The sequence below is a fragment of the Crinia signifera genome, chromosome 12, assembly GCF_055691185.1.
Source record: "Crinia signifera chromosome 12, ASM5569118v1, whole genome shotgun sequence".
Classification (NCBI taxonomy): domain Eukaryota; kingdom Metazoa; phylum Chordata; class Amphibia; order Anura; family Myobatrachidae; genus Crinia; species Crinia signifera.
This window is the reverse complement of record NC_139228.1, coordinates 85,257,826-85,267,707: the sequence shown is the minus strand read 5'-3', so window position 1 is coordinate 85,267,707 and position 9,882 is coordinate 85,257,826. Positions and strand designations below refer to the sequence as shown.

Below are 9,882 nucleotides of genomic sequence, written 5' to 3'. Positions count from 1 at the left end.
TCCTCCTTTTTTTTATTTATTTATTTTTTATTTGGCCTTCAACTTTTTCAAGTATAATGTATTTTATCTAGGGATCCTGTTTCTTGGCATGATTTGTTCTAAGTAAAAAAGGTGCTGTCTTGACATTTGTGCTTCTAGGTTTTATTTTGTCTAAAACTCATTGATATGCAGCATGCCTACATTCTGTGTGTGACTGCTGCGGTATCTGCATACGGAATGCTACGTTACAGTCATGCACAGATATAGGCATGCTGGCATATCTTTTTAAATCTGCCTAAAGCTCTGAGGTCCTGGGTTCAATTCCCAGCAGGAACTAAACCAACACAAACAAGAGATTTATGAAAGCTTCCAAACCAACTAAATTGTTGTGTGTGTGTTTTTTTTTTTACAGCACTTTTAAAGTGAAACACATGAGATGATTGGTTGGTACTGGGCCAGTCATAAAGTGGAGAGTGGTAAACAGCCATCCAATCAGCTCCTAATGTAATTTTTCAAACCCAGTCTGTAACAGGACAGACAGCTGATTGGCTGGTTATCACTTGCCACTTTTTGAAGCTTGGTGCAACTGGCCCTTTATATCTATAGAAAACTATGATAAATATGGCCAAAAGGAGACCTTTTTACTTCATTATGTAGGCAAAATATAGAACAATATACTGTACATAAACATCATGAGGTTAAATACAAACCACATAGAATATAAATTATCCTCAAGCAGCAGTTATCAGCACACTTAAATGCAGGTGAAAACTCCAGGAGGCAACGGAGATGCCTGCCTCTCGCTCCAAGCCCTGAATGGCACCTCCCTGTACAGCAGCTCCTGTGTGGTCCACAGCGTGATCCAAATGGGGCCGCTGCTCCTCCAACGGAGCTCTGTGGTGGACCTGCCGCCCCCTCGTTGACCAACCCCTCTTAATTTTACTGGGGCTTGGCAGAGCTGTCGGCACACACACACACGCGCGCCGTTTTTATTTTTGCCTTTTTTGGGGGAGGGGGAGGGATAGGACCCAAACCCCATCTTACCTCCGGGACAAATGTTATATTGATCCTAGTAGTAATTAATCAGATTGGTAACACCAATATAATATAGATAGGCTTCATGTAATGAATCTTGTTGCTATTGTAAACGTCCCATTTTAGTAAACTGATCCCGAAGACTTGTACACATGCAAACCACTACTACACGGAGATCCCTTCATTCCTCTTCAAGCGCTCCCTCAAAACCCACTTCTTCCGTTTAGCCTATCCCTCCTCCTCCTAACCTATTTCGCTCCTCCTATCCTACCCCTCCATCTGTTCCCATCTGTTCCTACTTATCCTATTGTAATTAGTTCGTCCACCCACCTCCTTTAGTCTGGTAACTCTTATGAGTAGGGTCCTCCTTCCTCACTTACTCACCCTACCTCTTTACCTCACCTGTGCTCCTGCCCTTTGTTCTTACCTTCCTCTACTTCATCTTCAGTCTCCTCGACAATTTCCACACCTACTTCAGAACTGATGCTGATTTTAGTTCTACCAGCTATACCCTATTTATACTGTATTTTATCACCACACCCTGTACGTTACCTTGTCATGTTTTTTTGTTTGCTATGTACGGCGCTGCGGACACTTTGTGGCACCTTATAAATAAACGTACTACTACTATTACTACATTCTAACAAATAGGATTTTGAGTACAATGTTGCCTCATTTAGCTTAGTTTATTTCCAAATTCCAATTTCATCACATCGTTCTTATTTCCAGAACATAATTCAGGAAGTGTTTGCTTATTCTCTGCCATTCTGTGCAATCTCTTCTAAATTGTGATGCCCACTTTTTTTTTTTTTTTTTTTTTTTATCTTTACTGGGAAGATGGTGAAATTTAGGGCAGGAACGCGACAATGAAAGGATTTGTGCTTTGGGGAGAAGAGTTTGAAATGCTGATGTGTTGAGTCATGTGCGTGGGGAGAGGCAACAGGCTCCTGGGAATGTTGTTCCATTTATTGATTTACTAACCTGGGCTACAATGCCCACTTGTGTTTGAAATGTCTTTTCATTGCCATATACTGTAGACGGAATGCGGTCCCTGTGTCAACAATGTCTCTAGGTTAATCAAGCATTGACGGAAGGTCGACACAAGCTTTTGGTAGTCATGGACATGGTTGACAAGTTTTTCAGGGGATTTTGGGCATAAAGTGAGTATATAATCTTTGCCGAGCGCAGCATGGCGAGGCACCGTGCCCGAAGCATGGGTAGCGAATGCGGTACCTTCTACGGTGTACATGTCGACACAAACAACAAAAACTTGAAAAAAAGCTTGTCTTGGCATTTAAGCATGAGCAGATCTTCTGGCAATGTCTACCTGTAGTATATCAACCATTTTCAGGTGACGACATAGTCTCTTTCGACCATTAGTGGCCGGCTTAGTGACTGTCGACCTAAAAATGGTCGACCCATTAGACCATAACCCTGTAGACACAGCTCAAACACACCGAAGATCTGTTTTTTTTCAGTTGTATTGCCAAATAGGTGATTTACGATTAGTTGAAGGCTACTACGTTGGCCCATCCGTCTTGTTCAGTATGTGCCAGCTCAAGTTAAGTGGCAAATGCAAGCTTGCTGCCAATCGCTGAATAATACACTGATGTCCGTCACCTGTGGTAATAGTAAGGAACCTGCTGATACGGCAATTGTTGTAGTTGCAAACTGTTGTGACGGTTTTATTGTTGGCCAAACAAGTTCCATGACTGCCAGGATTTCCATTCCTGTCCTACCAGGCTGAGCTAACTACTCTGCTACACCCTGACAGGACTCTCCTCTCTAGCTCGGCTTTTCTCCTTTAACCCCTTCTGTGGCTTTTTACACCCCTATGCTGATCTTGTTTTGGACAGGTAACAATGCAACATCAATATCAACACTTTATCATATCTCCCAACTGTCCTGCTTCAAGCTTTTGGTACTTCACAGTTTTTGAGGACGTTCCTACATCCCGTCCTGGGCCGGCAGTGGCGGGGGGTGGGGTCGGTCAGTTGGGAGTCCCCCCTGTAATCCGTTGAATAAATGGTCTATTTCCGCAGCAGAGATGCTGGCTGGGGTGATGGCCAGCAGCTTACAGAGCCGCTGGTCAGGACCCCAGAGCGGCGAAACCGGGGAGTGGCCTTACGGGAAGGATGTCATTTTTAGGCCATGCCCCTTTCCAGTAAGCCACGCCCCCTATTTTCGGCTGTGCCTCCTTGCTGGTAAGAAAAGTTAAGAGGTATGAATGCCGTACTCACACAAATCACTGTCTCTTTGCATAACCTAGATGCTGACAATCCAGGCTGGCCCCTCCAGGCACAGTTTTAGGCGGTGCAGGGGTGTGGCTTGATATTGAGTGGTGTGGACATGTAATGCAGCAAAAGGGTGGAGATTCCAGCCCCCTAGGAGAGCAAGTGAAGGGAGATCACCCAATGGGCGATGACGCAATTTGTGCTAACTTGAACCCTTGCAACCACGCCCCCCGCTGTAAAAAAAAATGGGGGAAAAGCAGCACTATGGAAACAATCGAACAAGTTGATCAATTAAAACATATATTTAATAACATGTATAAAAACAATTATCAAAATTAGAAAAATGTCAGGAAATAGTGACCATGTGCATCAGCAAATCAACCCAATGGGTAGCGGTATAACCTGCACTGAACCAATGCAATGATCCCATGTGTTGGAGTCCAAGTGGCAAAATGAAGTCCTGGGTGCCGCTGGAGGTGGTGATCCAGATGTTTTGGTTGATATTGGACCAGATCCAAGAACCTCACCGATCTTGCGTCTAATTTTCTAGGTTGTATAACAAGGACTTCCAAAGTAAAGGGATGCGGTGGTCGGGGTCAGCAGGTAAAATTCAAGTTCTGTAGCACAGGTCCAGGTTGTACCAACGCGTTTTGCTGATACGACTAGCAGCTTTACCTTGCTAAATCTGCTAGTCATATCAGCGAAACGGGTTTGTTCATTGCCGGCGTTGTATAGCGGGGGGCGTGGTTGCAAGGGTTCAAGTTAGCACAAATTGTGTCATCGCCCATTGGGTGATCTCCCTTCACTTGCACTCCTGGGGGCTGGAATCTCGACCTGATATTTGGGAACCTCTTGGCCGTTCTGGGAGTGTAGGCATGTGTATAGCATAACCACCTTGCACAGTGCTGTGCAGAGAATATTCGGCATTCAATCAGGCCCTGCTCTGGTTTGGAATTTGACGTCTGACCAAGAGCTTTAAGACAGAGAATCCTAACCGTTGTGCTGCAAGGGGTAATGTTCACTTGCGGGTCATTACCGATTCCCCCCCCCCCCCTCCCCGTTGTCTGAACATGCAGTCATCTAAATCGTTAGCAACTGCATGTTTGACGGAGATACGGGTGAGGTCACTGAACAATATCATTAACCATATCGTTCAGTGTTTTAGCGATATATCGTACCGATGAGCTAGTTGACGAGGTACTCTTTACCTAGCACGGCGCCCATCGCGGTCATCGCGGGCATTGAATGCACAAAAAAATCGGGTGCGACGCGACCGACGCGATGCCCGCGATTTCCCATAGGGACCAATGTTAAATTTCTCAATTGACCCGATTTTTCTGTTCAATGCCTCAATTGACACGATTTTTCCATAGGAATCAATGTTAAATGGCCCACAGAGGCCAAATGGCCACCCTGAAGTGTGAAATGGCCCCCACAATTGTTAACGCCACCCCACGATTAACGTCAACCCGAAGTGCGGCGAGCCCGCGAGGGTCGGCGGTACGCGTCCTACGACCTTTTCATACCCCCACTATCCACGTCGGCGTGGAGTTGAGAATAGAATAGTGTGGCGAGCGCAGCGAGCCACCGAGCCCGAAGCGTGGCGAGCGGACGAGGATACCTGTGAAGCCCGCGAAGGGACGCGTTTACCTGTGAAGGTATCCGCGTCCCCTCGCGGGGCTCGGTGGCTCGCTGCGCTCGCCACACTATTCTATTCTCAACTCCACGCCGACGTGGGGGTATGAAAAGGTCGTAGGACGCGTACCGCCGCCCCTCACGGGCTCGCTGCGCTCGCCACGCTTCGGGTTGACGTTGATCGTGGGGTGGCGTTAACAATTGTGGGGGCCATTTCACACTTCAGGGTGCCTATTTGGCCTCTGTGGGCCATTCAACATTGTTTCCTATGGAAAAATCGTGTCAATTGAGGCATTGAACAGTAAAATGGCGTCAATTGAGAAATTTAATATTGTTCCCTATGGGAAATCGCGGGCATCGCGTCGGTCGCGTCGCACCCGATTTTTAGTGCATTCAATGGCCGCAATGCCCGCGATTTTTTTACCTGCGATGCCCACGATCAAAATCGTGGGTGCCGTGCTAGGTAAAGAGTACCGTTGACTATTATCATATCGTATAGTGCGTACCCAGCTTTAGGATCTGGGATGTGAGTCAAACATTGCAGAACCTCGTAACGTTTCTATACTGTACACATGTTAGAAGAGCTGAAACGTCTGCTCCTATATACATCCCAAAATCCCCAATACCAACGTGTGTGCGCATTTCTGTATTTTCTACTGTCAGTGCAATTTAACACATGTTAAACACATTAAGATCAACATAACATTCTTAAAGAAAAAAGTTGACCACATTTCCCGTTGACATACTGTACAGTATGTTTGTTTGGACTTGTGGTGCTTAATGCAGTGAAATGCCCAGGGGGCAACAAGCCTTCGTTTCTAGTCATTTGTTTAGTGTAACGATCACACACACAGCTCATCTGTAGAAATTGTGGAACCTGTTCTGAAACCTGTTTTGTGATGTAGTCACGTCATTCCGGACTCCCCCGAGCTCCGCTTACAGCAGCTGGGCCTGGCCACGCCATACCAAAGGTGGAATCATAGGACTGTAAAATCACAATTCTGACGCAGCGCACTTGGCTATACGGAATATTGCATGCTCTTCGGTCAGACGTGTTCTTTAGCATACTGTACATCGGGAAAAGACTCCAAAGCAGATATGTTCCTTGCATGGAGGTCAAGGCTAGTAATAATACCCCTTTCAAACAGAACACCAGATTACCGGGTGAAGCCGTTCTATATGGTTGAATTTGCCATTCAACGCGGGTCCTTTTACTGTGGCTTTATGACCCAGGTTGTCCCTGTCGCAGAGTCTCCTACCCTGCAATTTACCAGGGGCGAGGACCCGGGATTTACAACTCGGGTTGACCCTTTCACACAAAAGAAATACCCGTGGTGTTCAGCAAATTACCGGGTAGAAATTTTGGTACTTGTTTCCTTGCACGGCACCCATCGTATCGCATACCATAAGGCATACGATGGTATGTGATGCTATACGATGTTAGCCGATGTTATACAATTTTAAATTGTATACCATCGAATTGTATGGCATATACAATGGTATACGATATTTAATTGTATAAGCACCCTAATGGATGTTTTCAATGTTAAATGTGCCCCCTATAAGATAAATAATTGTATAAGCACCGTAATAAGTGCTTACAATGTTAAATGCACCCCCATGCCAACCCCAGTATAAACGCCAACCCGAAGCCTGGCGAGCGGCGGCGGTACGCATCCTCCGAGCTTTTCATACCCCCACTCTCCACGTCGGCGTGGAGTTGATTTTATATAGTGTGGCAAGTGCAGCGAGTCACCGAGCCTGAAGCGTGGTGAGCGGACGCGGAATACATGTGAAATAATGCGCGGGGCTCGCCACGCTTCGGGCTCGGGGGCTCGCTGCTCTCGCCACACTATATAAAATCAACTCCACGCCGCCGTGGATAGTGGGGGTATAAAAAGGTCGGAGGACGCGTACCGCTGCCCCTCGCGGGCTCGCTGCGCTCGCCACGCTTCTGGTTGGCGTTGGTAGTGGGGGTGCCTTTAACATTGTAAGCACCTATTAAGGTGCTTATACAATAAAAAATTGTATATACAATTTAAAATTGCATTGTATGCCATGTACAATGGTATACAATTTTAAATTGAATGCAATGCCATGGGGCGCCATGCTAAGAAACAAGTACCAAAATTTTTAACCCGTCAATTTGCTGTTCAGTGTAAAAGGGGGTCAGGCTGTTCCCAGCAAAATGACTCCGCACTCTAAATGCCGGATAATTGCCAGTTTGTATGTCTGAAAGGGGTATTAGTCATCCAAAGCACTCCTTTCAACCAAAGCAGTGGTTCCCAACCTCGGTCCTCAGGAATCCCCCCCCCCCCCCCCCCACACACACACACAGTTCATGTTTTCCAGGTAACTGAACAGGTGCACTCATTATTCACTGACCCATTTTAAAAGATCCACAGGTGGAGCCAATTACGTCACTTGTGATTCTGTGTGGATACCTGAAAACGTGAACTGTGGGGGTCCTTGAGGACCGAGGTTGACAACCACTGCTCTAAAGGCACCTCTGAGTGGCTGCAGGCACCAGACACCGTAGTCTTTCTACCCATAGGGCCTGATTCGCTAGGCTGCGTATGGACGGAGATGGCTGAAAAAGGGTCGGGCATGCCTGTGCTCACCATTTTTATGGGGACATCCCTACAGCGCTATGTGTTCCCGTGTTACCGCCTCCTGCCCGCTCTCAGACCTCCGTGTCGGCGAGTATGAAACGCGCCAAAACCATTCGCTCTCGGGCTTTGCGCATGCACATATTCGCACATGCGCTGACCCCAATCATCGGGGAAGGGGCAGAATCCGGACCCGTATGATTGGGTTTGAATCAAATCCATAGCACCAACTTACTGTATCTAACTCCCTTCAATTCTTTCCAATGTGCTGGATGCGGACAGTCAGCGGTGCTGGCCTATCGCCGGAGGACACCGGGCTGTCACCACTGGTGACAGCCGTTCTGCCCAGAGCAACCTGTGGATGTCACACACTGCAGTAGCCATAGAGGCCGCTGGGCGCACTGATGTTCCTTGACCCCTGCTAGCCAGAACCAAGAGCTGCGCCACACCCCTACGTATGGCCTGGGGACATTATATTGCACAGCTCGGCACTTAAGCCGAGGTATCGGATGCAGCCTTGCACTCCCTGCCGACTAGGATCACATGCGATACGTCGTTAGCATACGATGTATGCAATGCTATTCACTGCCCCATGATACGACAAATCTTTGTGGCAGCCACGGTGATCTGCAGATCGGATCTGATGTGCACGGGACCACGCATCGAATTGGAATCGAAAGTAAATGAAATACAGTACGACACTTTTCTATACGGTTTATCTGCCCGATGGGTCAAAATTGTGTGTGATAAAGGGCCATATCGTTCTAACGAATGGGCACTGCTAGTGTGCAAGTTATAGAAAATGACTAAAGGTGCCCGTACACTGAGGCGATTTGGTCCGATTTCGGCAATTGTGACCAATCGGCCCATTATATCGGACCTCCCTGACATGCCGTCGGGTCCGATTCGCGGTCCCGTGCGCATCGGACCTGACCAGGTGGTGGGACCGGCAGGCCGTCTGACCACCCGTTCTGGGACCTCCCTCCAGGTGGTGAGGCGGGTGGGAAGCAGGGACGCATGTGATCCATCACAACTGATCGCATGCGTCCGTGCTGCTGGGAAGGTCCCAGCGGCTCGCAGGCTGTCGGGTGTCCGTACACTGCTGTGAGACATCGCAGGCAGTGTATGGCCACCTTTATGGTCTGCTTCAGTCTGTGCTTTCTTTTTATATATAATATTACTAGGTGATTTATCGCGCCCTACGGGCGCTCTTCACACCGGCGTGATTAATTTGTGAACGTTTGTATTGTGAGAAATATGGTTAGAATTGTATGACCGATGCCTGTATTGCAACTTGAGCTATAGGTGAAATGTGTTACATAGAGAGCATATGATGTGGAAGGGGGTGTTTATTGTTTTGTTTAATTAAAAAGCGGTTAGAGTAAGATGTACATTGATAGTGTGGATGGTACAGTGACATTTGTGGGTGTGTGGGGGGGGGGGGGCTGTGTGTGCATGTTGTTTAGGTGTGTGTGTGCAATAGTATAGTAGGGTGTTTCTGAGTCAGCGGCTCCCCACTGGCGGAGGTCACGACACAGGAAAACAGGAGGCTGGGTAGTAATAGGGGTGTGTGGGCATAAGGGGGACTAAAGAGGAGGGTGGGAGACACTGTGCAGCTTCTGCCAGTGGGTGAGGGTCCAGCGTGGCAGCACAGGAGTACAGGACGGTGGCCCTGAGTCAGTGTCTCCTCCTACTGGGTGGGAGTTAGGGTGCATGAGAGCAGGAGGCTGGGCTATGAGGCATAATAGGGGTATGTGGGCAACAGTGTCAGCGACTCCCCAGTGGTGGAAGTTACGGTTCAGGAGAGCAGGAAGCTGGGTAGCGATAGGGGTGTGTGAGTATACGGGGGACTAAAAAGGAGGGTGGGGGACACTGCAGCTTCTGCCAGTGGGTGAGGGTCCAGCATGGCAGCACAGGAGTACAGGACAGTGGCCCTGAGTCAGTGTCTCCTACTGGGTGGGAGTTAGGGTGCATGAGAGCAGGAGGCTGGGTGGTAAAGCATGATAGGGGAATGTGGGCAACACAGGGTGAGCGGGTCCCCACTGGCGGAAGTTATGGGGCAGGAGAACAGGAGGCAGGGCAGTGATAGGGGTGTGTGGACATGAGGGGTAGTAAAGGTTTTTGGCTGTTGCAGAGTAGGGATGGCCATTGGTGCAGACGCCATCGATGGTTGGCATTGATGGCGATTTTTCACCCTGCCATCGATAGTTGTAAAATATTACTTGGATAACCATTGATTGTTGTAGCTATCGATGGTCATCCATTATATCTGACCGAATAGGCCGTGGGTCAATCCGAACTCAATGGCGGGACTTCTGGGTGTGTGGGGGCGGCGCTATGTTTGGTGTCCCGGCACCTTAAAAATTTTTGAAACTTGATCGGTTCTCCTT

The 9,882-nt window shown here is 48.1% G+C and overlaps 1 protein-coding gene across 1 annotated transcript in view; it reads left to right on the top strand.

Annotated features, from left to right (window-relative positions):
- The window catches only part of SPINT1 (serine peptidase inhibitor, Kunitz type 1), a 48,716-nt gene that overhangs the window by 18,141 nt on the left and 20,693 nt on the right, over positions 1–9,882 (top strand). The window lies entirely within an intron of this gene.